This window comes from Schistocerca americana, chromosome 2 (genome assembly GCF_021461395.2).
Source record: "Schistocerca americana isolate TAMUIC-IGC-003095 chromosome 2, iqSchAmer2.1, whole genome shotgun sequence".
Lineage (NCBI taxonomy): Eukaryota > Metazoa > Arthropoda > Insecta > Orthoptera > Acrididae > Schistocerca > Schistocerca americana.
Genome location: NC_060120.1, coordinates 760,571,796 through 760,599,634, shown reverse-complemented (window position 1 = coordinate 760,599,634; position 27,839 = coordinate 760,571,796). Strand labels below are relative to the sequence as shown.

Here is a 27,839-nt window from a genome sequence, read left to right as displayed (position 1 = left end):
TCTGACTGGGCACTTGCATGAACGCATAGGAATTTGGGTGCCAGGCAGGTAGATTATGGCAGCCTTCCGGCAGCACTGGGGCCACTGCATGTTTACCCTGGCCATGGGGAAAAGGACAGTGATGTGCCATTGAACTCAGCTGTGCCTGTGGACCTGGTCATCTCCTCCTCCAGTGCCTCCAGTACTCAGCCATTGTGATGACATCACTGGCCTTCATTTCTCCTCTGTCACAGCCTCTGCTTCCTTCCCTCCTGGTCCTGGGCTCTTCTGCCTTCGGACTCTCTGACCTATGTAACACCCACTGTAACATAGCAAATTATTCCAAGTCTTCCCACCTCACACAGCAAAGTAAGTGATCTTGATGTGTGTCTCATTTTGTAGCTAGAGAGAGACCAGCTTTTTTTTTCAATCTTACATCAGCGCAGCTGTCATGGGGTAAGGTGCTTGGCTACTGCATGCCTACAATATGTTATGTGCACATCCTCTGAATCTGATGTAGTAGTATTAAATTTTATTTGGTCTTTTTTTGTACTCTGTATACAGTCTTATATTGACAATACACCTATACTGTAAAAATCACAGTTCAATATCTTCACTACTTTTTGAGATATAAACTGTTACCTAAAGCCCAAAATAAATTCTCTGGCATTACAAAACAGAGCTAGGGGATGCACTGTATTCATCTATAATATAAGCTGAACTATAACTAAAAAGATTCAGTTCATAGATGTTATTTTTCTAGACTTTTATTTACTTTTATTACAAAAGATTTCTGTTGCAACAGTCACCACTTTCAGAAATTATTATTTAACTATATTTTGTTATGTGAGCATTGTGAAGAGACTGTGGATATTTTGTGTACGCTTTTATATAAAAGCAGCCAAAAGAGAAATTAGGTGTTAAATCAATTAGCATTTCATTTCTGGTGACAAACCAACTGTCATTTCTTTTATTTAAAATAAATTTAGTTTTGCAAATACAGAATTTCTTTTATAAACTGTTTCTGTGATTCTATAGGTTGACTTGGGAATTACCATGAATATATAAAAGCTGGAGCTGTTCAGATTGGCTGCTTAAATCATTAGCCAATAGAAGTTAAGCATTTCCCGCACTTTGTGTAATGTTTTCTGCTACAGTTCTATATCTCTGGGAGTTGCTCAAGGACCGCCTTATTGTAAATCAGTGGTAAACCATGATACGCAAATTTGTACCAAGAGGAAGGAAATCTTGCATTTTGTTGGTTCTTGTTTTGTAATTATAAAGTGACTACATGTTCAAACATTTCAGTGAAAGCTTTGATTTGGAAGTTACTTGTGTGTAAACTTTGTCGTACTTACAACTTTATGTGGCACATTTTGTGAACATTACGATACATTATGGTGAGCACTTCTTTTTAAGAACCCCAGTGAACGAATTGACATAGTAACTCACAAATAGCTATAGGTCAGTGACTGTGTAGAGCATGAAAATCGGATGGTGAACTTCTGGCTGCTTTTGTGTGGAGAACTTGTAGTAAAACTGTCATTAACTGGCATCAGTATTAACTGGTCAGTAAATACAGACTTGACCGCCATTAAAAATATGCTCTGGAGGCAGTAAAGCCTAATTAGTTGAGCTTTAAAACATTTTAAGGAAGTTAATTAGAACCCCTAATGCCCAATATTTTTACGAACTTACAGATTCTGCCTCCAAGCTTGAGTTATCTGCCCTTTGCTTGTTAAGTATTTAGACGCATTTTCTTCATAAATATTTTTATTGGCTGGACAAGGGTCTACCAACGCATGGTGAAGTGGACTGGCATCGAGAAGCTTACTGAGACAGGTGGCCTGAAATATTAAAGCTGAGAACTTATAACCTGCCCCACTGCACCACAGTCCTGTTCTCATCTTCTTCTGTTTGTATGCCACCTGAGGTGGACTGGATGTTGGCAGACAACCAGGCTGTGGTACCAGTCCTGACTGTGCCACCCCAGCCACTACACTTCTCTTCCATCCTGGGACCCAACATGGACATTGTGTGGCCTCTGCTACCTTTGGCAGAGATTCAGCAATGCCAATCATGATGCTGGGCAGGGACTCTCTGGCCATGGGCTTCTATCTGCACTGAACAGGAGCTGCTGAAGCCAGAGAGGCCGTCCAACACCCCTGATGACATTGGCCTGGTTTGCACTGCCAGACCCCTGGCCAGTTTTGGGTCACCATGCTGAGATGCAGCTCGAGACTCTCATGGCTGAAGGGGTGTGGTAATCTACTAGGTTACCAGCTAGGTATTGGGCACTGAAGGAGACATGGTGGCCAAGTGACAGTGCATGATGACTGCACAGGTGCATTCAGTGCCACCTGCCACATGCATCTGGGTAGGCGATACCGGCTGGCACTTGCCCTCATTCAGCTCTGGCTCCATGTGCAGTTCATTTTGTTATTGAACTGTTTCTAACTATCTCATCATGTGGGAACCTGAACACTGCACTTGTTGTGAGACCTTGTACTTGCGAACAGAAATACTTATTCTAGAAGTGACAGTGTGTTTTTCTGTTGTCCATTACAACAAGAATATTCTTCATTAATGGTATTACATTAGTCTGTGCCCCTGATCCAGTAAATATAGGACTTCCAGTGTTAAAAATTTGTAGGGCAAGACAGAAGCTGTTGTGCCAACATCAAAGAGATAATTGAAACTGGGCAATTGTGAAATGTTATTTGGACTGACTGGATAAATTTTGTGGAATTACTGCTGCAAATCAGTAATGAGTAACTACATGTGTACTGGGAACATAATCAAAACAAGATAAGTGCATACGGTTGACATGCACGGTCTGATGGATACTCGACCACCACACAACCGTTGTGCTCTGAGAATTTTGATGACCTTGTGCATGCTATTACCTCAAGTTGAGCAGGACAACAGTTAATTTTTTCTGGTGAGAATACTATCCAGTGAATGATGTTGGTTGTGTACAACTTTTTCAACAGACAGCATTTTATGTACTGACAAGAGGTCAATAGTGAGTTTATTTGGAGCTATGGTTCAACTTCAGCAGAAAAAGAACTTGCTTAATAAGTACTTTAAAATTTTGGGGGAAACATGTTCTCAGAATGGATGACTCATCCTTGATTGGTCAGCCATGAATTAGGAGCTATTTCTAACAAACTTTTTATTATGATTATTTCTCTAAGTAGGATATTAATCTCCTGCAATCAGTTCTGCACTCTTCATATTTAAGTAGACATAAGAGCCTGCATGTAGATTTTCCTCTCTTGCTACTGTTTACTAAACAACACAGCACTGGTTCTGAAAAGCGTTTCACTTCACAAGTTTTGAAATGTTTGAACTGTTTCATGTTCTTGGTGCTTTTTATGTTTTCAAGACATGACTTTTATGATGATCCCATAAAACAAAATAAGTTAAAACGTGGAGTAAAATTTTATTTAATTAACAGTTTGTGCCAACAGAACACACAATAGTGCAAAAACACAAATATTAAGTACCTTAATACAAGTTTTCAGATCAATCTCTAACAATGAATACTGTAAATGCGCACATAATGCACAATATCACATGCCAAAAATAAAGTGCAGCAACACGTATATAAAAAATACTGACACATTTCTTTGACGAATACTGTTAAGGCACATTATGATAGTGAGCACCAAAAAAATATTACATTTAAAAAAAAAAAAATCAAAATTGTCTGAAGAAGTGCATATTTAGACAGCACCAAAGCTTTCTGAAAGCTTCAACCGTAATGTTTCTGAATAAATAGTTGCATAATAAGTCATAAGTTAGTGAGATCTTTCAGACAAACGATACTTGTGTAACTCCACAGGTGGCTAATATAGGTTCATGTTCAGCTGCAAGAGACCTGCAAAGAAAAATAAACACATTAAGAACTGTCAATACCAACAAGAATTGCAAAAACGTAATGACAAACTTTGCTCGTGAAACTTTACTTCTTGTTAGTTTAAATTTTCTTGAGATACTCTCACCACTATTAGTATTTGCAGCATTACTCCCAGAACAGATCAGAGTCTCAGGCTAGTCTCTGATGACTGGAAAGAGAATTTTAGAGTTCCTTTTATCCCACTCAAGCATGCATTACACACAGGAAGGTGCTACCTGGGTAGCAGAATATATTTGGTGGGCTCCTGAGCGTCTTTCAGGTTAAATACCTACACAGGTCTGATGATCAATTAACATAATTGAACGTCAGACCTGTGTAGGCATATATGGAGAATATAGATAACCATGCATGTTAAATACAGAGGACACAGTTATTGTGGGGCAAATGTTAATATAGTCATAGTTAATTGCAGAGTGTGTATGGTAAGCTCCTAAAATTAGACTCATTAATTAATGGTAGTAAACCCAGTTAGTGTTACGAAAATAAATTTTTATATTGCTAAAACAGGCTGGATGTCAATAGCGGTGTCATATTTCTGGCAGTACAGAAGTCAATTATATTGATTACATCTTTTGTGGGCTAAAGATGCCATACGTGAATTATTTAAGTGAATTTTGGCATCAAACGTGGTAATCAGATGCCTCTACAGACTTATGTGAACTGAAGAAGTTTTATAATAATGTGTGTAAATTTCCAGATTGTGGTAAGCTTTCCAGTTATAGAATGGGAGAAACATGTGGTGTGTGAGAAAAGTAATGAGACTGATTTTTTTATCGACCATAGTTTTCATTTATTTTTTTCAAACAGCAATATTTCTCCTTCAAAGTCATTCCCTATGGAAGCTACACATTAGCAGAGTCATTGTTCCCAGTCTTGGTAGCAGCACTGAAAGGCTTCAACTGGTAGAGCATTTACCATGTCGGTCACATTCTTTTGAATATTCTCCAGACTCCCAAGTAAGTCCTTACAAGACATTTTTCAATTTCTGGGAAAGAAAAAAGTCACAAGGACTCAGATCAGGTGAATAGGGGTGCTTGGAACAATGGGAATGCCTTTTGAGATCAAAAATTTTGTGATGGAAGTGGCTGTGTGACATGGGGCATTGTCATGATGCAGCATCCACCTGTCTACAATGTCTGGTCTCACTCAATTCACACTTTTCCCGACCCTTTCAGGAACTTCTTTGTAAAACTCTTGGTTGACAGTTTGTTCTGGAGGAACAAATTCTTTATGCACAATACCCCTACTGTCAAGAAAGCAAATCAACTTTGTTTTGATCTTTGATTTGCTTATTCAAGCTGTTTTCGGTCGAGGAGATGTCTCAGTGTGTCACTTCTCACTTTGTTGATTTGTTTCAGGATTGTACTAAAGCTGCAGGATTCATTGATCACATGACTGAACTGTTCATAGTCATTGGTAATCCTCTAAAATAAATGCACACACTTCTTTGATTATCCTTATGCTCAGTTTTGTTCCCATTTTGGCACAAACCTTTCACATGTGCACAACTTCTGTCTAAATTTGATGTATGGTGAAAGTGTTTAACAGGTCACCCATCATCCTTGTTGTTAAATGTCGGTATGATCTCACAAGAGTATGCACACGTTTCACATTTTTATTGGTTTTTTAAGTTTAAGGTCTTCATGACCGATGTTTGTCACTTGTCTGTTGTCTGTTCTCTGCCTTCCAAAAATGATTCTTGCAAGCGAAAAACTTGTGCTCTTGATACGGAATCTTTCCCATAGGTGTGTTTCAACTTTTCAAAGGTCACACTCACAGATTCCTCAAGTTCAAAACTTAATGGCGTAACACTGCTCTACACAACCAAAGCACAACTTCAGTGATGGCACTCTAAAATGTCACGTGATGGCTGTATGAAGCTGAAACTTGGACTGAGCATTTGGAAGGGATGAACACATTGGCCTACACAAGTAGAGCAACAGTGCATTGCCAGATAGCTTGCAGTGTTGTCAGTCTCAATACTTTTCTCTCACACCTTGTGAGTAACAGGGACAGGACTTCATATGATTAACAGATCTAAACTTTCAAAATTGGTTAATGTAGGGGAGGGAATCAATAACTACTGCAATTTAAAATATTTTGAACAAGGTACAGAAATTTTTCTGCCAGTATGCAGATTGTTTGAGAAATATACACCAAGAATTTATCTCTGAGGGTGACGATGTGTATACAGAAAATTCAAAAGTATTACAGTATGGCACAGATATGTAACTGTTGACAAAGTTGTGAGGGATGGAAAAGACCTGCCCTGGTTAAGTACCCATACTGTACAACTGCTATGAAAGCAGAGAGCTTCGTCCCTAGTAAACAAACAAAAGCTGAATGAAGCTAAAATGAATGTAAGAAGCATTCATTGAACTCAAAAGTAAAATTTTGCTTACCAATGAGCAACAATATTGTAATAAGTTCTGGTCTTACATAAACTCAATAAACGGATCCATCAAGTCACTGAGTGACTTGCATTGAAACAAAGAGACAGATATACTGACTTCAGTCATTCAAAAATGATTTACTGAGGGAAGTCACACTACTGTCCCCCTTTTAGTCGTCACATGTGCACTGAAATGACAGAAGTGTGATGACAGAATGTAGGATCAACTTAAAGAGTGTACATAATAGGATTACATACAAATCATGCAAGAGAACATGCTCCCCTCCTAGCAGCAGTTTACAGCAACTCATTGAAATAATAAAGTGTTCCAAGTGACTGGAAAAAGGCACAAGTAATTGCTGTTTCTAAGACTGGACATCAGACAAACGTATAACTATAGGGTATATAATTAATGTCAGTCAGTTGCAGAATTATGGAACACATTTTATTGCCTTTCTGAAGCCTGAGAATCTCATTGTAGGAATCAACTTGGATTATACCAACAGTGTTCTATTGAAAATCAGTTAGCACATTAAATAGCAATTTTTTCACTCCTACCATCTTTTTAGGACACGGCTTCAGGCCGCACCCCTAGATAATCACAATCACAGTTTGTCAGTAGTACCCAAATTGATGTCATGTTCTTTGACTTCCAGAAGGCATTCAATACAATTATCTGCTGCTGAATAGCGAATACTTGCTTATGGAATAATGGACCAGTTTTTTGTTTGGACTGTGAATTCTTTCTGGGAAATAGAAGTGAGTGGATAGCTTTTAACAAGGAGAAGCTCTCAAAAATGTAAGTAACTTTGAGCACACCACCTCAAATTGTATGCCCAGGGGCATCAATACATGGGAATGAAAATTATTATAAATTAAAAGGGGACACGTTAATGCAGATGAATTCAGATCCACTTAAAAGATATCTATATGAGGAATTGATACTGTAATATTATTACTCATATGAGGCACTGACACTGTTATATTATTACTCAGACGATGACTTCATGTAAGACGAACTGGAAATTTGAGCTGGATACAATGTGTTAATATCCCAAGAAATATCATTACAGTGTTATCAATTATTTTACTACTATTACTTATCAGTGTAAAAATAACTGTAACTGTATTATAAATTTCTATGTCTCCTGTCAGTGTGGAAAACAAATGGATTGCAAATGTACATTATGAGATGAATAAACTACAATTCCTCAATACCCAACAGTGTGTTACATGTCTTGTTAAACATGCAGTCCTCTAAATGATATTGGTGGATAATAGGAGAAGATCTGTGAGGCAGTTCATGAGTTATGGTGGTGTAAAAGGGAAGCTGAAATGGAAGAAAATTGTATCAATAGACACTAAGCGTGTAGACTAGCAAACGACCCTCAAAATAAATAAATAACGTACTGCACATGAGCAGACAGAAAGATCCATTATTGTTTGCAATGTCACCAGGAGCAGTCTCAACTATTAAGGATCTTGGAGTATGCATCTATAGCGATTTAAAGTTGAATTACCATATACACTCCTGGAAATGGAAAAAAGAACACATTGACACCGGTGTGTCAGACCCACCATACTTGCTCCGGACACTGCGAGAGGGCTGTACAAGCAATGATCACACGCACGGCACAGCGGACACACCAGGAACCGCGGTGTTGGCCGTCGAATGGCGCTAGCTGCGCAGCATTTGTGCACCGCCGCCGTCAGTGTCAGCCAGTTTGCCGTGGCATACGGAGCTCCATCGCAGTCTTTAACACTGGTAGCATGCCGCGACAGCATGGACGATGTGCAGTTGACGGACTTTGAGCGACGGCGTATAGTGGGCATGCGGGAGGCCGGGTGGACGTACCGCCGAATTGCTCAACACGTGGGGCGTGAGGTCTCCACAGTACATCGATGTTGTCGCCAGTGGTCGGCGGAAGGCGCACGTGCCCGTCGACCTGGGACCGGACCGCAGCGACGCACGGATGCACGCCAAGACCGTAGGATCCTACGCAGTGCCGTAGGGGACCGCACCGCCACTTCCCAGCAAATTAGGGACACTGTTGCTCCTGGGGTATCGGCGAGGACCATTCGCAACCGTCTCCATGAAGCTGGGATACGGTCCCGCACACCGTTAGGCCGTCTTCCGCTCACGCCCCAACATCGTGCAGCCCGCCTCCAGTGGTGTCGCGACAGGCGTGAATGGAGGGACGAATGGAGACGTGTCGTCTTCAGCGATGAGAGTCGCTTCTGCCTTGGTGCCAATGATGGTCGTATGCGTGTTTGGCGCCGTGCAGGTGAGCGCCACAATCAGGACTGCATACGACCGAGGCACACAGGGCCAACACCCGGCATCATGGTGCGGGGAGCGATCTCCTACACTGGCCGTACACCACTGGTGATCGTCGAGGGGACACTGAATAGTGCACGGTACATCCAAACCGTCATCGAACCCATCGTTCTACCATTCCCAGACCGGCAAGGGAACTTGCTGTTCCAACAGGACAATGCACGTCCGCATGTATCCCGTGCCACCCAACGTGCTCTAGAAGGTGTAAGTCAACTACCCTGGCCAGCAAGATCTCCGGATCTGTCCCCCATTGAGCATGTTTGTGACTGGATGAAGCGTCGTCTCACGCGGTCTGCACGTCCAGCACGAACGCTGGTCCAACTGAGGTGCCAGGTGGAAATGGCATGGCAAGCCGTTCCACAGGACTACATCCAGCATCTCTACGATCGTCTCCATGGGAGAACAGCAGCCTGCATTGATGCGAAAGGTGGATATACACTGTACTAGTGCCGACATTGTGCACGCTCTGTTGCCTGTGTCTATGTGCCTGTGGTTCTGTCAGTATGATCATGTGATGTATCTGACCCCAGGAATGTGTCAATAAAGTTTCCCCTTCCTGGGACAATGAATTCACGGTGTTCTTATTTCAATTTCCAGGAGTGTATAATTAGTTTTGGGAAAGGCAGAGGTGTAACTGAGATTCATTGGAAGAAGTCCTCAAAAAATATACTGCAACCACAGGAGTTGAGTTACAGATAGTTTCTCAATCAGTATGAGAGCCTTACCAAGTAGGAAGGGAGATAAAAAAAAGAAAAAAGCTAAATGGTAGTAGTGGAGACCCTTGCCACCAATATGAGAGATAGAAAATATCCAACAGAAAGCAGTGTATTTTATCACGGGTTCATTTTGTAAGTGCAAGAATGCCAAGGGGTATCTCATCCAGACCCAATGGCAGATTCTACCAGAGAGAGGTTTACATCTCAGAGAAGTTTCCTATCAAAATACGAAGAATGCATGTTCCAAAAAGAGGAAAAAATGTACTGTATTACTTCCTCCTCATACATGTTATCAAATGATCTTGACTGTCAAAGCACAGAAACTGAGCTCATGCAGAAGATTTTTAACACTTATTCTGCCCACTTACCATAAGAGGAAATGTTTATGGTACTAGAAATATCCTCTGCCATGTGCACCATGGAGTAAACACAAATGTAGGTATACCAGACATGGCTGACTATAGGAGGCACAGGAACAAAATAGCTTGGCTAGTAAATCAGTGTAGTTCTTGAACAAAATTCTAAGTTTTTAACTGATTTATTACGGATACCAGATGAAGGTATCACAAAGATAACTTCATAGGATTCAAACTGTGTGATAAACAAAGATGGCAACAGCAACTGGATAAATCAACCAAAAAACTACTCCTTTGCAATTAGAAACCTCTTGCATTGTGTTGACCTGTAGATAGGGTTGCTAGTATAATGTTCTGGAGCACTGTGGTTAAGGTAAAAAAAGTATTTATTCTACAGAAGCATGTAAAGAGTCTACCATGCAATCACACATCTTGCAGTAGCTTCTTGAAGGACCAAGGAGTTCTTACACTTGTGTGTATTTCATAAATAATGTTATTATGGAATTCAGTCTGAAGACTGGCTTGATGCAGCCCTCCACACTACTCTATCCTGTGCAAGCCTCTTTATCTCCAAATAACTACCACAACCCAAATAACTACCACAACCTACAGCCTTCTGAATCTGCTTACCGTTTCATCTCTTTGTCTCCCTCTATGATTTTTATACATCACACTTCCCTCTAACACTAAATTGGTGATCCCTCGATGTCTCAGAATGTGTCCTATCAACCGATCCCTCCTTCTGGTCAAGTTGTGCCAAAGTTTCTCGTCTTCCCAATTCCATTAAGTACTTCCTTATTTGTTAAGTGATCTACCCATCTAATCTTCAACACTCTTCTGTGCCACCATGTTTCAAAAGCTTCTATTCTCTTCTTGTCTAAACTGTTTATTGTCCATGTGTGATTTCCATACTGGCTACATTCCAGACAAATACTTTCAGGAAAGGCTTCCTAACGCTTAACTCTATATTCCTGCTGTCTTCAGAATTTCCGAGACAGTATTCCAATCAACATTTTCAAAACCTTTCTCTAAGTCTGTAAATGTAGGTTTGCATTTCCTTAACCTGTCTTTCTAACATAAGTCTTAGGGTCAATATTGCCTTGCATGTTCCTACATCTACATCATCATCATCATCATCATCATCATCATCTTCATTTAAGACTGATTACGCCTTTCAGCGTTCAGTCTGGAGCACAGTCCCCCTTATAAAATTCCTTCATGATCCCATATTCAGTGCTAACATTGGTGCCTCTTCTGATGTTAAGCCTATTACTTCAAAATCATTCTTAACCACATCCAGGTACCTTCTCCTTGGTCTGCCCCGACTCCTCCTACCCTCTACTGGTGAACCCATGATTCTCTTGGGTAACCTTGCTTCTCCCATGCGTGTAACATGACCCCACCATCTAAGCCTGTTTGCCCTGACTGCTACATCTATAGGGTTCCTTCCCAGTTTTCCTTTGATTTCCTCATTGTGGACACCCTCTGCCATTGTTTCCATCTACTAGTACTTGCAATCATCCTAGCTGCTTTTATATCCGTAACCTCAACCGTATTGATAAGGTAACTTGAATCCACCCAGCTTTCACTCCCGTACAACAAAGTTGGTCGAAAGACTGAACGGTGCACAGATAACTTAGTCTTGGTACTGACTTCCTTCTTGCAGAAGAGAGTAGATTGTAGCTGAGCGCTCACTGCATTGGCTTTGCTACACCTTGCTTCCAGTTCTTTCACTATGTTGCCATCCTGTGAGAATATGCATCCTAAGTACTTGAAACCGTCCACCTGTTCTAACTTTGTTCCTTCTATTTGGCACTCAGTCCATTTATATCTCTTTCCCACTGACATTACTTTCGTTTTAGAGATGCTAATCTTCATACCAAAGTCCTTACATTTCTGATCTAGCTCTGAAACATTACTTTGCAAACTTTCAATCGAATCTGCCATCACAACTAAGTCATCCGCATATGCGAGACTGCTTATTTTGTGTTCACATATCTTAATCTCACCCAGCCAGTCTATTGTTTTCAGCATATGAGCCATAAATAATATGAACAACAGTGGAGACAGGTTGCAGACTTGTCTTACCCCTGAAACTACTCTGAACCATGAACTCAATTTACCGTCAACTCTAACTGCTGCGTGACTATCTATGTAAATACCTTTAATTGCCTCCTATTCCATAATCTCGTCCAACAGACAATAACTTCCTCCTAGGAACCTGGTCATATACCTTTTCTAGATCTATAAAACATAAATAAAATTCCCTGTTCCACTTCTCCATTATTTGCCATAAGCTAAAGATCTGGTCCTGACAATCTCTAAGAGGCCTAAACCCACACTGATTTTCATCCAATTTGTCCTCAACTAATACTCGCACTTTCCTTTCAACAATACCTGAGAAGATTTTACCCACAACGCTGATTAAAGAGATACCTCTGCAGTTGTTACAATCTTTTCTGTTTCCATGTTTAAAGATTGGTGTGATTACTGCTTTCGTCCAGTCTGATGGAACCCGTCCCGACTCCCACGCCATTTCAATTATCCTATGTAGCCATTTAAGACCTGACATTCCACTGTATTTGATGAGTTCCGACTTAATTTCATCCACCCCAGCTGCTTTATCGCACGCAATCTATTGACCATTTTCTCCACTTCCTATATTTCTCTAAAATCCAAACTGATCTTCCTCGAGGTCAGCTTCTACTAGTTTTTCCCTCTTTCTGGAAAGAATTTGTGTTAGTATTTCCAATCATGACTTATTAAATTGTTAGTTTGGTAGTTTTCACACCTGTTATCACCTGCTTTCTTTGGAATTGGAATTATTATATTTTTCTTTGAAATCTCAGGGTATTTCACCTGTTTCGTACATCTTGCACACCACATGGGAGAGAGTCGTCATGGCTGGTTCTCCCAAGGCAATCAGTAGTTCTGATAGAATGTTGTTTACTTTGGTGCCTTTTTTTTTTTTTTTTAACGTAGATCTTCCAGAGCTCTCTCAATTATTCTCGTCACATCTCCCATTACATCATATTGCCTTTAAGTTTGTCTCCCTTGTATAGACACTCTATACACTCCTTCCACTGTTGAGCTTTCCCTTTGCTTTGGACTGATTTTCCTCTGAGCCTTTGATATTCATACAGCTGCTCTTCTTTTCCCCAAAGGCCTCTTTAATACTCCTTTCAGTGGTATATATCTTTCCCCTAGTGGAATATGTTTCTAAGTCCTTACATTTGTCCTCTAGCCAGTCTTGCTTAGCCATTTTGCCCTTCCTGTCAATCTCATTTTTTAAACATGTGCATTCCCTTTCACCTGTTTCATTTGCTGCATTTTTATATTTTCTCCTTTCATAAATTAAATTCAATATCTCTTGCATTACCCAAGGATTTCTATTAAGTCTTGTATTTTTACGTATTTGATCCTCTGCTGCCTTTACTATTTCATCTCTTGAAGAACTGCTTGGTCTTCTGCTATATTCCTTTCTTTTCCTCCACCGACTCTCCCCAATTCCTGTCCCTTTACCACACGGTGCCCTGCTCGTCACTATTGATACGACCTCCCTTTACACTAATATTCCTAATGCCCATGGCCTAACCACTACTGAACACTACCTTCCCCAATGCCCGACGGACTCCAAACCAACAACCTCCTTCCTAGTGACCATGACAACTATATCCTCACCCACAATTACTTCTCCTTTGAAGGCATTACCTACAAACAAATTTGAAGGATGGCTATAGGCACCTGCATGGCACCATCCTATGCCAACCTATTCATGGGCCATCTAAAGGAATTCTTCCTAAACCCCTCACTTGGTTCAGGTTCATTGATGACATCATTGCAATCTGGATCGAGGGTGAGGACACCCAATCGTCGTTCCTGCAGAACCTCAACAACTTCTCCCCCATTTGTTTCACTTGGTCCTACTCAACCCAACAAACCACCTTCCTAGATGTTGACACCCACCTCAGCGATGGTTACATCAGTACCTCCGTCCATATGAAACCTACTAACCACCAGCAATACCTCCACTTTGACAGCTGCCACCTGTTCGATACCAAGAAATCCCTATGCCTAGCCTCCTGTGGTTGTTGCATCTGCAGCAACAAGCAGTCCCTCTTGAAATATACTCAGGGTCTCACTGAAGCCTTCACAGACTGTAACTATCCTCCCAACCTTGTACAGAAAGAAATCTCCCATGCCTTATCCTTACAGTCTCCTACCACCTCCCAAAGTCCCACCATCCGGCCACAGATGAGCATTCCCCTCATAACTCGGTACCACCCAGGACTAGAGCAACTGAATTACATTCTCTGTCAGGCTTACGACTACCTCTTGCTGTACCCTGAAATGAGAAATGGCCTTCGCACTTTCCTTCCCACATCTCCCACATTGGTATTCCACCATCCACTGAATCTACACAATATAATTGTCCATTCCTACACAACCTCTTGTCCATCCCTACACAACCTCTGCTCCCAACCCCTTACCTCATAGCTGTAATATACCTAAATGTAAGACCAGCCCCATACATCATCCCGTCAACACCTATTCCAGTCCGGTCACAAAAATTACCTATCCCATCAAAGGCAGGGCCACCTGTGAAACCAGTCATGTGATCTACAAGCTAAGCTGCCATCACTGTTCTATATTCTATGTGAGCATGACAACCAACAAGCTGTCTTCTGCATGAATGGCCACCAAAAATCTGAGGCCAAGAAACAAGTGGACCACCCGGTTGCTGAGCACGCTGCCAAACATGACATCTTTCATTTCAACGACTGCTTCACACCCTGTGCCATATGGATCCTTCCCACCACCACCTTTTCTGAAGTGCACAGGGGTGAACTTCCCTGCAATATATACTAAATTCACGTAACCCTCCTGGCCTCAACCTTCATTAGTCATTGTCCTCACCCATCCAGCCTCCGTTCCCATTCCAGCATTATGCAGCCCTCATTCCACCATGCAAGTCATTTTACTTCTCTCCTTTTTTGCTACCCCCTCTCCCCTCCCCTACGTCTAACCACCCTACTGCACAGAGCCGCCCTACCCTCTCCACCTTGTCCCTGTGTGCTCCCCAGCAGTACTGCGCTGTCCCATCCTTACCCTACTATCCCTAGCCTCCTCCTGGTGCTGCTGCTTGCAGTGTGGCCACAGTTGCCTGAAACTGCAGTCGTGTGTGTGTGTGTGTGTGTGTGTGTGGGGGGGGGGGGGGGGTCTATTTTTGACGAAGAACTTATGGGCCAAAAACTTTAATTTGTGTCAGTCTTTTTATTGTGCCTTCTGCGACTCAGTATTTCCATTATATGGTGAGTAGCAACTTTCCTTTTCATAATATTGTTACATCTCATCCTGGATTTTCCATTGTTTGATTTTTATCTGAATAATTTCTTTTATCTCATTAACATTTCTTCTGTCTCCTCATCAGCTGTGGCTCTAGTTGGAATACAAACATATACTACAGCAGTAGGCTTGGGTTTTGTGCCTATCTTTGCTACGATAATAGTGCGTTCACTATGCTGTTCATAGTAGCTTACCCATATTCCTAATAGTATTCAAGGTTTATAAGAGTTAAGGTAAACTGTGCAATTCATAACCACAATACTAAAATAAAAGTATAAACTATGGAGTTTTACACTCTGCTGAAAAAATCCATAACAGATTACTGACTCACATCAAGCAGGAAATGAAAATCCCCAGATATTCAAATACAAAGGAAAAAAATATTTAATTAGCAATTCCATCTTCACAGCATAGTCCAGTCACAGCTGTTTGTGTTGTGGTGTTAATATCAGCCGGCTCATGGGACAGCGATTTCTTAGTCTGACTACTGTCTTACGGATGACTGAATGTTGCTGGGAGCCCACTAACTGTTCTCACATGGTAGGGAAGATGTGAAGGTTTACAATGTGCTTGGTGCACAAAACTGCAATCCTCCCTTGTGGTAATCAATCTGAACATCAATGGCAAGCAAGTATGCCTACTGTCATGTTATGATGCAGTCCAGCATTGGGCAACTGTCAGATCCGAGTGCCCCATAAATCTGGATATTTCAAGATCTGACCAGCCGCCCAAATGAAGATCCACAATGATGCCACTTTAAAACTCTGACAGGTGTGTTGATATTGTCATCTTGCACAAGTATGTGGCGCATCTATGTCTTTCATGGTGATCACTCAACACCTGACACTGCCCACACTCCTACCAGCCTAATGCAGTCAGGTGGGTGTTCTAACTGTCACAGAGAATTACAACATTAATCATTTGTATTCCCGCCGATGGTGTGTATGCATATGAAAGTCCATTTAGACCTGACCATGTCTTCTGGGTGCATAAATTTTTCTGTCATGCAGTGTATGATATTACTCGAATGTCCTTCATGACTTTGCAGCATACTTGCATCTCTAGTTCTGAAAGTACACCCTTAATCTTGATCTTGAGCTCTGGAAGTGAGCACGGTTTAACAGCGTACTTACAGTATCTGCACAGAAAGAAACCAAATCAACTCAAATTGCAAACTCTTGGTGGCAAATTCATGTCACCACTGTGAAAAGTCACCCAGCCAGGGAACCCCTTTTAATAAGTCCATTGTTGAAATCAATGTGTGACAAGTAGAGACATCTTACTGAAACCAAACCTCTTCAGCATTCCTATGATTCAGTTCAGTTCAGACCACAAAAACTCTTTAACATATAGCGGTAGCATTCGCCATCCACTGTTAATGCATTTCTAACAATGTCTTCGGAGAAGTAAGACCCAGTTAAACCCTCAGCCCAAACTCCACACCACACGGTCAATAGTTATGAATGTAATAGCTTCTCCATAATTATTCCAGGGTTTTCTCTCTGCCAAATCCTGCAGTTTTACTTGTTCATGAAGTCATTCTTCAGAGGGTGAACCTCGTCAGTGAAGACTGTTTTCTTGATAAAATTGTTGTCTGTTTTACAGGCCCAAAAGTGCTGATATCTTTTCAGAATTCATTGCCTGCTGGTGCTGGCAATATCCAATTGCTATGAATTTCAGCAAATAGACTTCATTGGACTTAAATCAATGTTATTACTGACAATGATGATGTATTTCACAGAAAGACTAACATGAGGATGCCCTGAGGTTCAAAGCTCACAACTGAACTGGTTTTCTCACATACAGCAATCAGTCTAATCACAGTCGACTTATTCAGAGCATTATGTTGGCCAAACATTCCACATAGTTTGCAAAGCCTCTGCCAAACACTCACTGCATTTTTCATTATGACAGCTGAAAATAGTGTAACTGTGCCACGAACTTAATAGAATACAGATGTCAAGAATCCTTTATTATTACATAAAAAGTTAAGAGGAGAGCAGCAGCTTTCTTCAAAGTAGATGTTTTTTGCCTCTTACTGCACATATATGGAGTAATCTATAAATAATTCCTATAATTATCATTCTGCATCTACAACAGTACTCTCCAAACCTCTATGAAATGCATGGTAGAGGGTACTTCTAATTGTGCCAGTTATTAGGGCTTCTTCCCACTCCATTCACGTATGGAGTGCAGGAAGAGTGACTGTTTAAATATCTCTGCCTACACTATAATTAATCTAATCTTGATCTCACAATTGCTTTGGGAGCAATGAGCATGGAATTGTAGTGCATTCCTAGAGTCATAATTTAAAGCCGGTTCTTTAAACATTTTAAGTAGGCTTTTTTGAGATAATTTGCTTCTTAACTTCAAGGGTCTGCCAGTTCAGTTTCTTCAATATCTCTATGACACTCTCCCACTGGTCAAACAGACTGTGACCATTCATACTGCCATTGTCTGTATACATTCAATAGCCGCCATTAGTCCTATTTGGTATGGGTCCCAAACATAGTATTTTAGAATGGGTTGCACAACTGATTGAAAAGCAATCTCCCTTTAGACTGATTGCATTTTCCTAGTATTCTAACAATGAACTGAAGCCTGCTACCTGCTTTCCCTATGCCTCAGACTGTGATCGTTCGATTCATATCGCTGCAAAATGTTACACTCACATATTTGTATGAGTTGACAGATTCCCAATGGGTGTCATTGCTATTGTAGTCATAGGATACTCCATTCTCTCATTTTGAGAAGTGTACAGTTTTACATTTTTGAACATTTAAGGCAAGCTATCAATCTTTGCACCACTTGAAGAACTAACTGAATATTTGCAGACAGTACGTTATATATCACCTGCGACAGGTCTGAGGTTGCTATTAATGTTATCTGCATGGTCAATGATAAACAACCGAACAGTAAGGGTCCCAATACAGTTCCTCGGGACAAACCAAAAGTTGTTGACACTCTATCCAAGTCAACATGAAGCATCCTCCCTACCAAAAACATCTCAATCCTGTCGCATATTTCAGTTGATAACCTGTAGATCTTACTTTTGATAATGAGCACGGATGTAGCACAGAGTCAAATATTTTTTGGAAATTGAGAAATATAGCATCTACCTGCCTACCTTGATCCACGACTTTCAGGATGTCATATGAGAAAAGTGGGATGTTTTTTGGAATGCATGCAGGTTGCCATGGAGATGATCATTCTGTTTGAGATACCCCATTATGTTGAAGGCAAAATACTTCCTAAGATTCTACAAGAAATGGATGTTGAGGATTGGTAGAACATTCGGAACATTGTTTACATAGTCTTGAAGACTGTTGAAAAATGGTGTCATACATCTGTGTATATCTTTGGAGTGAAGTGCAGTGTGGCATTCAATAAAAGTTGATTGGCCTGTCATAATAAATGTAACTCACTTTTTGTACTGTCCTCATATTATACAGGGTGTATCAAAAAGAACCATCTGACTTAACAGTTATTTTTTTGTATGTTATTTGAGATATGTGCATGAATACTGTTGGAAAGAGCAAACTCTCGAATTTTACATGGTTACTGCTAGGTAGCAGCAGTGTGGGTCAGTAATAGCTGTTCAACGCGACTTTTGTATTAGGTATGGTGTGGATCCTCCTACAACACAGAGCATTAGATGGGCATGAATAATTTTGAGAAACAGGTTGTTTGTGTAAAGGCAAATCGCCATGCCATCCCCGTGTGTCTTTGACAGATGTCGATCGTACCCACCATAGTTTCACAAGGAGTCCGCAGAAATCCATTTTCCATGTAGCTCGCCAGCTTAACATGTCATCTGTGTCCGTCTGGTGTGTACTGCGTTGATGTTTACACATGAAACCGTACAAAATTCAGCTACTGCAAGCTCTTCATAAAGTTGATAAACAAAAACATGTGAAGTTCTGTAATTTCTTTCTTGGCAAGATGGAGGATGACAGTTTTCACCCACGCTTAGTGTTTAATGACAAGCAAGATTTCATTTATATGGAAAGGTGAACTGTCATAACGTGAGAATAAGGGGTATGGAACAACCACATGAAGTTGTACAACATGATACGGACTCTCCAAAATTTAATGATTTTTGTGCAGCTTCACGGGAAAAGGTGTACGGTCCATTTTTCTTTGCCGACAACATTGCTACAGGAAGCACATATCTCAATATACTTGAGAACTTTCTTTTCCCACAGTTGGAGACTAATTCAATTGACTTCATTTTTTACCAGCAGTATGGGGCACTGGCATCTGGAAGTGTGGGAATTTTTAAATCAAAGGATTACTCAATGATGGATCGGTTGCATTGGACCAAATGATTAAGCCTTACATTACTGGCCTCCAAGGTCACCAGAACTGACTGTATGTGATTATTTCTTGTGGGGGTTTATAAAATACTCTGCTTATGTGCCTCCATTACCAACAACAATAAATGACCTGAGACATCACATAACAGCAGCTATGGAAGCTGTAACTCAAGACATGCTTGCTGCAGTGTGGGAAAAATTTGAATACTGCACTGACATATGCCATGGATCTCAAGGGGGGCATATTGAACACCTATGAAAATGTATGAAAGAAAGCTTTTTGAGTTTCCTGTTCATCAAAAAACAAAACTCACTGTACATGTTTATTAGTTTCAGAAATAAAGATGTGCCCAACTGTATGATTCTTTTTATACACCCTGTATTTCTACATCTACGTCATTGTGTGTAGATACGGACTAGTGATAATGTGTTGTTACAATACCTTACAGAAACAGTATACAGTGACTGCTTCTTCATGCACGCTGAGATTTATGGAATAAATATGTCGGTGAATTAATCACTTTTCACTTTGGAGAGAGAGAGAGAGAGAGAGAGAGAGAGAGAGAGAGAGAGAGAGAGTGAGAGTGTGTGTGTGTGTGTGTGTGTGTGTGTGTGTGTGTGTGTGTGTGTCATGTAAAATGCAATCTTAATGTAGCAATCTAGATACTTCCAGAAAAATGGCAATTTGTGTTTTTCCTTACACTGAGTGTTCATTTACGATTTGGTAAAAGGCAATAAAAATTTATGGACCTATGACAGAGCCAGTACTAATGTAAATAAATTTTTATTTTTGTCATGCTGAGCTATGTTGCAAGACAATGTAAATTAAGTATTAACTTTGAAAACAGGATGTAAACAAAATATGCCGTAAATAAAGTGATCATTTGTTTCGCCCAAATGGATAAATTTTAATACTGTGTGTTGATAAAATTGTTTTGGGTGGTTTATCCCGAAAAGAATGTCATCAATAGTTGATGAATGTTTTATAAAATGGATAATTTTCATTTCCAACAGTTAAGAAGAAAGCTGCTGAATTGAAAGGTGTTAGCCTTCTCCTGTGAATTCAGAAGCCTGACATCCAAAAACTGCAATCAGAGACTGAAATTTTGAGAAAGTGTATATTATGGTATTGGGCAAATGATTATTAAAAGTGTGTGAAATAGCCACAGGCATACCAAATTTCTGCAATGTTTGGTCACTCGAGTCCAGTTGGTTTTGTATGTATTTTTCAGGCATGAGTCCATCACTTCGTACCATAAAGAAAATAGCAACCAAATGAGTTGGTCAAAGCATGAGGACTGGCATAAAAAAAGGAAAAGTTTTTTTTATGTACTAGAAAGTCTCTGGTTAGTGTTCTCTGAGATATAAAAAAGGATCTTACTTGATGATTATCTTGCAGTAATAATAAACAAACTTCTGCAACACCTTCTATACTCTTTTTGACAAGAGGAAATGCTAAGTACAGCCATCTGCATAACGGAAATAAAAGTAAACTTGTATTCTCAGCATAGTTCAGCAGAATCATACTAAGGTTCCAACCCTAAATTGGACAATGGTGCTTATGATGTCCCAGGACAAAGGGAATCCCTGTCAGATTCTATACAGAACTGGTGGCCTCTCTTTTAATCATAATATTCTGTAGATCCCTCTAACAAACACTGTACCCAATACTTCAAGAAGGCAGAGGTCACATCCATCTCCACAAAGTGATCCACAAAGCAGTTGTCCAATGTCATTGCTATCCAAATGTTACAGGATCTTAGTACATATTCCCAACTCAAACATAAAGAGGTATCGTGAAGAGATCACCTTCATGCCAACTGGTACTAATGCTAAAAACATAGGTGATGTGAAACTCAACCCAGACTTTACTTTCAGATGTTTGGCTCAAGGCAATCAGCTAGATGCAGTATTTCTAGACTTTTGAAAAAAATTAGCTCCATACAGCATCACCAATTATTAATAAAAGTATGATAATATAGAGTAGCAAGTGAAATTTATGAATGAAGTGAGGATTTCTTGGTAGGGTGGATGCTGCATGTTAGTTTGGTTGGAGAGTCAGTGACAAATGTAGAAGTAATATCAGGTCTTGCCCAAAGAAAATGTGTTTGGCCCCTTGCTGTTTATGTTGTATGTTAATGGACTGGCAGTCAGTATTAGTAATAACCTCAAAGTTTTCACAAATTATGCAGTTATCTATAATGAAGTTCTATTCTTGAAAAGCTGCACAAGTTTTCAGCCAGCTCTTAATAAGTGATGAAAATCTGTCGAGTGTCCAAACAAGTTGTGGTGTCAAGATACTGTGACATTTCACCCTGTGTCATATGTCAAGATATTGTGGATGTTCTATATTTATGCTGATGAGGTCGCCACCCGTACACAAGGCTGTGGATGCAAGAGTCTTGTAAGGCCCGTGGGTGAGGGTGGGAGTCACTAGAGGCTGCACTCAAATCTCTGTACTACTCCCCTGCTGATTTCTCTTTGTTACCTAAACCTGCAAATCTGAAGTCTTCCTCACATTTTCACAATGTAATGAAGACTACATTTACATGGCATGCTATAAATTCCTGGGTTATTAAGTTCTGGTGGTTTCTTCCCAGTGGAGTTATTGGAATATGCTTTCGATGTCACATTTTTCAAGCAGGATCATGAGCTTGGCTGAGAGTGCCCAAAATTATGAAGATGGTTCAAATGGCTCTAAGCACTATGGGATTTAACATTTGAGGTCTTCAGTCCCCTAGACTTAGAACTACTTAAACCTAACTAACCTAAGGACATCACACACATCCATGCCCGAGGCAGGATTCGAACCTGCAACCATAGCAGCAGTGTGGTTCCGAACTGAAGAATTATGAAGAAAAATGAGTCTCTTGTCTGTTCTCTCTTCTTCGAACATCTTTTCTTTCTTTGAACACCAATCCAAACTGGACTGCACTGCATACCTTTTCATTTCCTTAAGCTAAAAGGTAAAGTCATGTGGTATGAATGGCTGGGAGACCCAGAAGGGCAGGTTCAGCCGCCTAATTGGAAAGGTTTCCTTATCCTTCATGCCTGGCGGCATCTTCCCTTCATGAAATATGAGCTGTGTTTATAGGTGTATGTGTTAAGTGTAGGTGACTGCAATTGTGTGTGTATTATGCCATGTTCATGTTGGGGACGATGAGAGAAGGGAGAGAGTGAAACCTGGTGCTGTCATATTGCCTAATTGTCTCAAAGAGCACCTAGGGGCCACTGAACTTAAGAATGTCCACATCTGAGGGACACATTACCATCATCAGTGTCACACACCATCGTACCATGAGACACTGTTGAGAGATTTGAAATTGAATTCAGGACCTTAGTGCAAAGACGGGTCGTCAGAGACATTACGTCATCAACCCTCCTGCCCTCTCTGCTGTAAAGGCAAAGAGAAAATTGTCAACAGGGCATGGCATACCTGAATGGTTCCACATCCAAGTACAGGCTACACCCGATGGTGCTTAACTTTTGTAATCTGATGGGAACTGGTCTATGTGCCTTATCAGAGCCACTGACTTCCTTACTGTGTTGTAACTTGGTTAGATGGTTTTCTTTGTCACATATGAAATGCACTCTATGCACCAAGGTGATTAACACTGTATGCCTCTGTGCCAGACGGTAGCAGCTCATTTCACGCAGGCACAGGTCTCCATGGGCCTTCTCCATTATTAGGATGCGAATGCCATTTAAATGATCCAGCAACCCATCGAGCACCTGTCTGCTGTGCTTTCACACCACAAATATTTCACTGATGTGACAGTAGTAGTTCTTGGGTTGAAGTGCCACCTCCTCAGAGTGTTGATGCAGGTATTTGCAATCCTAGAGGCCAGTGGGGAACCAATGGCAAATATAGTTTTAATGTGTAAACCTCAAAGCAATGAGCCAGAAATGCCTCAGAGACTTAGAATAGTCTCCAGCAGAAGTTCACAAATAAGCCAAATTCTTCACATTGTGACTGCAGTGTCCCACATGGGGTTTTTGTAGCATAACTAAGTACTAGGACAGTCTATACATCAGTGAGTTGGTGGTGTTCACTGTTAACCATCGTCACTTTTTCCTTGTGGATTTTGGAAATCCATACAGGTGTGGTGTGCCTGGTGCCCTAGAATACAGCTACTTTTTCACTGCTTTTGGCAGATTTGAGCTAATCAGCAGAACAGTTGTTATCCTAACAATCACTGTTCTTGGGTCCTTGGAGGAGGAGGAAGAGGAGATTATTGTAGATTATTGTTTAACATCTCATTGCCAATGAGGTATTTAGAGACAATGCACAGACTCAGATTAGGGAGGGATGGAGAAAGAAAGTGGTCATACCCTTTCAAAGGAACCATTCTGGTTTTTGCCTTAAGTGATTTAGGGAAATTGCAGAAAACCTAAATCAGAATGGCCGGACGTGGGTTTGCCCCTCTTGAAAACAAGTCCAGCGTAACTTTCGGTACATGTTGATACCACTGGATTCCCTCTGTCTGCAGGTAGGAAAAGTGTGTCAACATCTTCCATAGTGCTCACAGAGCCTTCTGTTTCACCATTCATCTTTGCTTGACAAGCCTTACTTTGTTTCTTCCAAGCCACTAATAATGTCTTGTTTCATTATGGTTCTTGGGACACGTTAAAAGTTCATCCCTTTAGAGAGGGCCAAAGTTGTGACAGAACACTGTTCTTTCTACTTGTTCTAATATTGTTTGTCTCCTAGTTTGCAGTCTGTGCTCCCAGCAGTCTGCCATTATCCCAAGTTGCATTGTGGAAGTGTGCTGTTTCTGTACCTCCCTACTGACATATGAGCTGCAGTCCCTGTAAATCCTGGTATGTGGTGGCATGGGAACAGGATTCATTCATTTTTGTCCAGCTCTGTGTGAAGCAATTGAGCTTCGTTTCAACGGCCATGCCCATCCATCATATTATCTGAGTGGTTTCCATAGATTTCACTGGATGCTGCAGTTCTGAAAAACATTAAGATTTTCTCAATTCAGCACTGCTGGCGGAAGGCCAATGTGCTAAGAAGTTCTGCCTTGCTGGTGAATTCTGTCTGCAGCAATTTGAAGCAGCAGAGTACATCCTCCCCGTAGAGCTGCTGTGTGTGTGAATGTAGGCTTTCTTAGCACATACTACAGTTGACAATCTCTCTAGTTTTCAGTTGGTTGACAGTGTTGAGATGCTGCGATGTTTCCACTTGTGGTGTACGTAACAAATTCTGTTTAAATGTCGAGATATTGCAGATTTCCTCATATTTATACTAGTGAGGCAGCCACCCCTTTACTTGGCTGTGGGCACTTAAGTTGGTTGGTTGGTTTTGAGGAAGGAGACCAGACAGCGAGGTCATCGGTCTCATTGGATTGGGGAAGGACGGGGAAGGAAGTCGGCCGTGCCCTTTTAAAGGAACCATCCCGGCATTTGCCTGGAGTGATTTAGGGAAATCACGGAAAACCTAAATCAGGATGGCCGGACGCGGGATTGAACCGTCGTCCTCCCGAATGCGAGTCCAGTGTCTAACCACTGCGCCACCTCGCTCGGTGGGCACTTAAGTCTTGTGCTGCCTGCCAGGGGGAAAGGAGGGGGTAAGTGAGGGTCAGAGGCTGTGCTCGAATTTCTCCATGGGCATTCTTGATCTGCCTCGTGTGCTGTTCATGGCTCCTGAAGTATAGATGCTATATGGAATTTCAAGCTAAATTTAGCAGTAACTTTTATCCTTATTTACAAAGTTCTTGTGGATCATTATTTCTGTGGATTACTTTATAACACTCTTCCAATATCCAGTTGCTTGGCATGGCAACTTACTGTTGTCAGACTCAAATGTTCGTTTTTTTAGTTGAGTTTCACAGGGTCATTGTTGGCAAAATATGTGTCAATTCTTACTGATATCAAATCAATTGGAACCTTTCACTGCTCATGCATGTCCAATGAACTGCTGCTAGAATGAGAGAGGTCCTTCTTACACAATCTATACAGTTCTCATCAGTTATCACTCTTAAGCTAAGTTAATCGATTTTTTTGTTTATCTCGATATCTGTCACTTAAGCATTAATGTAGTTAATGAAAGGAGAAACTGTGTTATGTGATCTTCAGCAGTGAAACACTTTCACAATTTTGAATTTGGTAAATTTTTATGTCAGTGTGATCACTAAGTGACTGAATAGTTGATTTACTGTCTCTTCAGAACACAAAACAGCAATTTTAGTTTAGAATTCACTGAACACTCATCATACTGCTCTCCTTGCTCTTAGCTGTCAACATCAATTTGACTTTGTTTTTGAATTCTCTTTGCTTCCACAGCTACTGAATTGTAGCATATGGATATAAGACCCAACATAAAAATTCATTCCAGATACTATATGAAGGTTAATCACCACTACTAAATTGGCAACAAGTGACTGAAGTTTTGCAACCATGCTCAAAGTGGCATACAGTCATCAAATCTTTAACTATAGGTATTGGTGTGTATGGAGCCTACCATTACATTGCTTGGGGGTCACACTATAATCATCATGCATTGATAACTCAATGTTAACCTCCATATATTGGTGTCACATATTCTCATATTGGCTTGATGATGCTGAGCAGACCCTATTACTGATTTTACCACTACAGGAGAAAATTGGGAAGGTCACTGGGAGGCTCACGGATCACACTATAATTATTATCCATTGATAATACCTAGTGTTAACCTGCGTATATTGGTGTCCAAACCTTCTTATATTGGCCTGACAATGCTGAGTGGACCCTGTTACAGACTTTACCACTATGGAAAAAAAATTGAGATCACTGGAAGCTGAGCCAGTGCCTCCATATGAGTAACTAGGACTACTAATAATTAGATCAAAGTGGTAGATTATTCCACATAAGATTTTGACACTGCAAAGGTGTTAGTTTACATAGTGTACAACATTCTATCATTATCATAAACAAAATCAATAAACTTCTAAGTTTGTTATTTATAGATCCCCAGACTCCGATTTCACAACATTTTTGCTAAAGCTAGAGGAGGTTCTTGGTTCACTTTATAGAAAATACAAAAAGTTAGTTATATGTGGTGACTTCAATATTAATTGTATAAGTGATTGTGCAAGAAAGAGGATGCTGGTAGACCTCTTTAATTCATATAATCTTATGCAAACCGTATTCTTTCCAACGAGAGTGCAAGGGAACAGTAGAACAACCATAGACAACATTTTTGTTCATTCCTCATTACTAGAAGGGCATTCTGTTACCAAAAAGGTGAATGGCCTTTCAGATCATGATGCACAAATTTTAACTTTAAAAGATTTTTGTGCTGCAACACGTGTTAAATATGGTCATCAGCTGTTCAGGAAAGCTGATCCAGTTGCTGTAGTGACCTTTGTAAATCTTATCAAGGAACAAGAGTGGCAAGATGTTCATAGCGCTGATACAGTAGACGATAAATATAATGCTTTTCTCAAGACTTTTCTCATGCGCTTTGAAAGTTGCTTTCCGTTAGAACGTTTAAAACAGGGTACTAGCACAAACAGGCAGCCTGGGTGGCTGACTAGAGGGATAAGAATATCTTGTAGAACAAAGTGGCAATTATATCAAAACGTTAGAAACAGTCAAAATCTAAATCAGCAGCCCATTACAAACAGTATTGTAAGGTGCTTAAAAATGTTATTAGGAAGGCAAAAAGTATGTGGTATGCAGATAAAATAGCTAAGTCTCAGTATAAAATTAAAACCATATGGTCAGTCGTAAAGGAAGTTGCTGGTCTGCAGAGACAGGTCGAGGATATAGAATCAGTGCGTAGTGGGAATGTCCGTGTTACTGATAAGTCGCATATATGTACAGTATTTAATAATCACTTTCTGAATACAGCAGGCGAACAAAATAGAAACCTAGTCCCAACAGGGAATCATATAGCGCTCTTAGAAAAAAGTGTTCCGAGACTGTTACCTGAAATGCTCCTCCATGATACTGACAAGAGGGAGATTGAGTTAATAATTAAATCACTAAAGACCAAGAACTCTCATGGATATGACGGGGTATCTAGCAGAATACTGAAGTATTGTTCTATGTATGTTAGCCCAGTACTCAGCCATATCTGTAACTTTTCCTTTAGGAGTGGTCGGTTTCCTGACCGATTAAAGTACTCGGTAGTGAAGCCACTTTATAAAAAGGGAGACATTGATAATGTTGACAATTTTAGACCTATTTCTATGCCATCGGTGTTTGCTAAAGTTATCGAGAAGGTTGTATATACAAGGTTACTGGAGCATTTAAATTCACATAATTTGCTGTCAAATGTTCAGTTTGGTTTTAGAAATGGTTTAACAACTGAAAATGCTATATTCTCTTTTCTCTGTGAGGTTTTGGACGGATTAAATAAAAGGTTGCGAATGCTAGGTGTTTTCTCTGATTTAACGAAGGCTTTTGACTGTGTTGACCACAAAATATTACTGCAGTAGTTGGACCATTATGGAGTAAGGGGGAGTAGCTTACAATTGGTTCGC

General features: G+C 40.5%; 1 protein-coding gene across 3 annotated transcripts in view; it reads right to left on the bottom strand.

Moving 5' to 3' along the window:
• Positions 1-3,400: 3,400 nt before the first annotated feature.
• The window catches only part of LOC124595045 (ATP-binding cassette sub-family A member 7-like), a 610,990-nt gene continuing 586,551 nt past the window's right edge, over positions 3,401-27,839 (bottom strand). For all 3 annotated transcript variants that reach the window (XR_006978174.1, XR_006978175.1, XM_047133608.1), the window contains one exon: positions 3,401-3,862. The gene's annotated coding sequence lies outside the window, so the exon portion shown is untranslated. The remainder of the gene's footprint in view (positions 3,863-27,839) is intronic.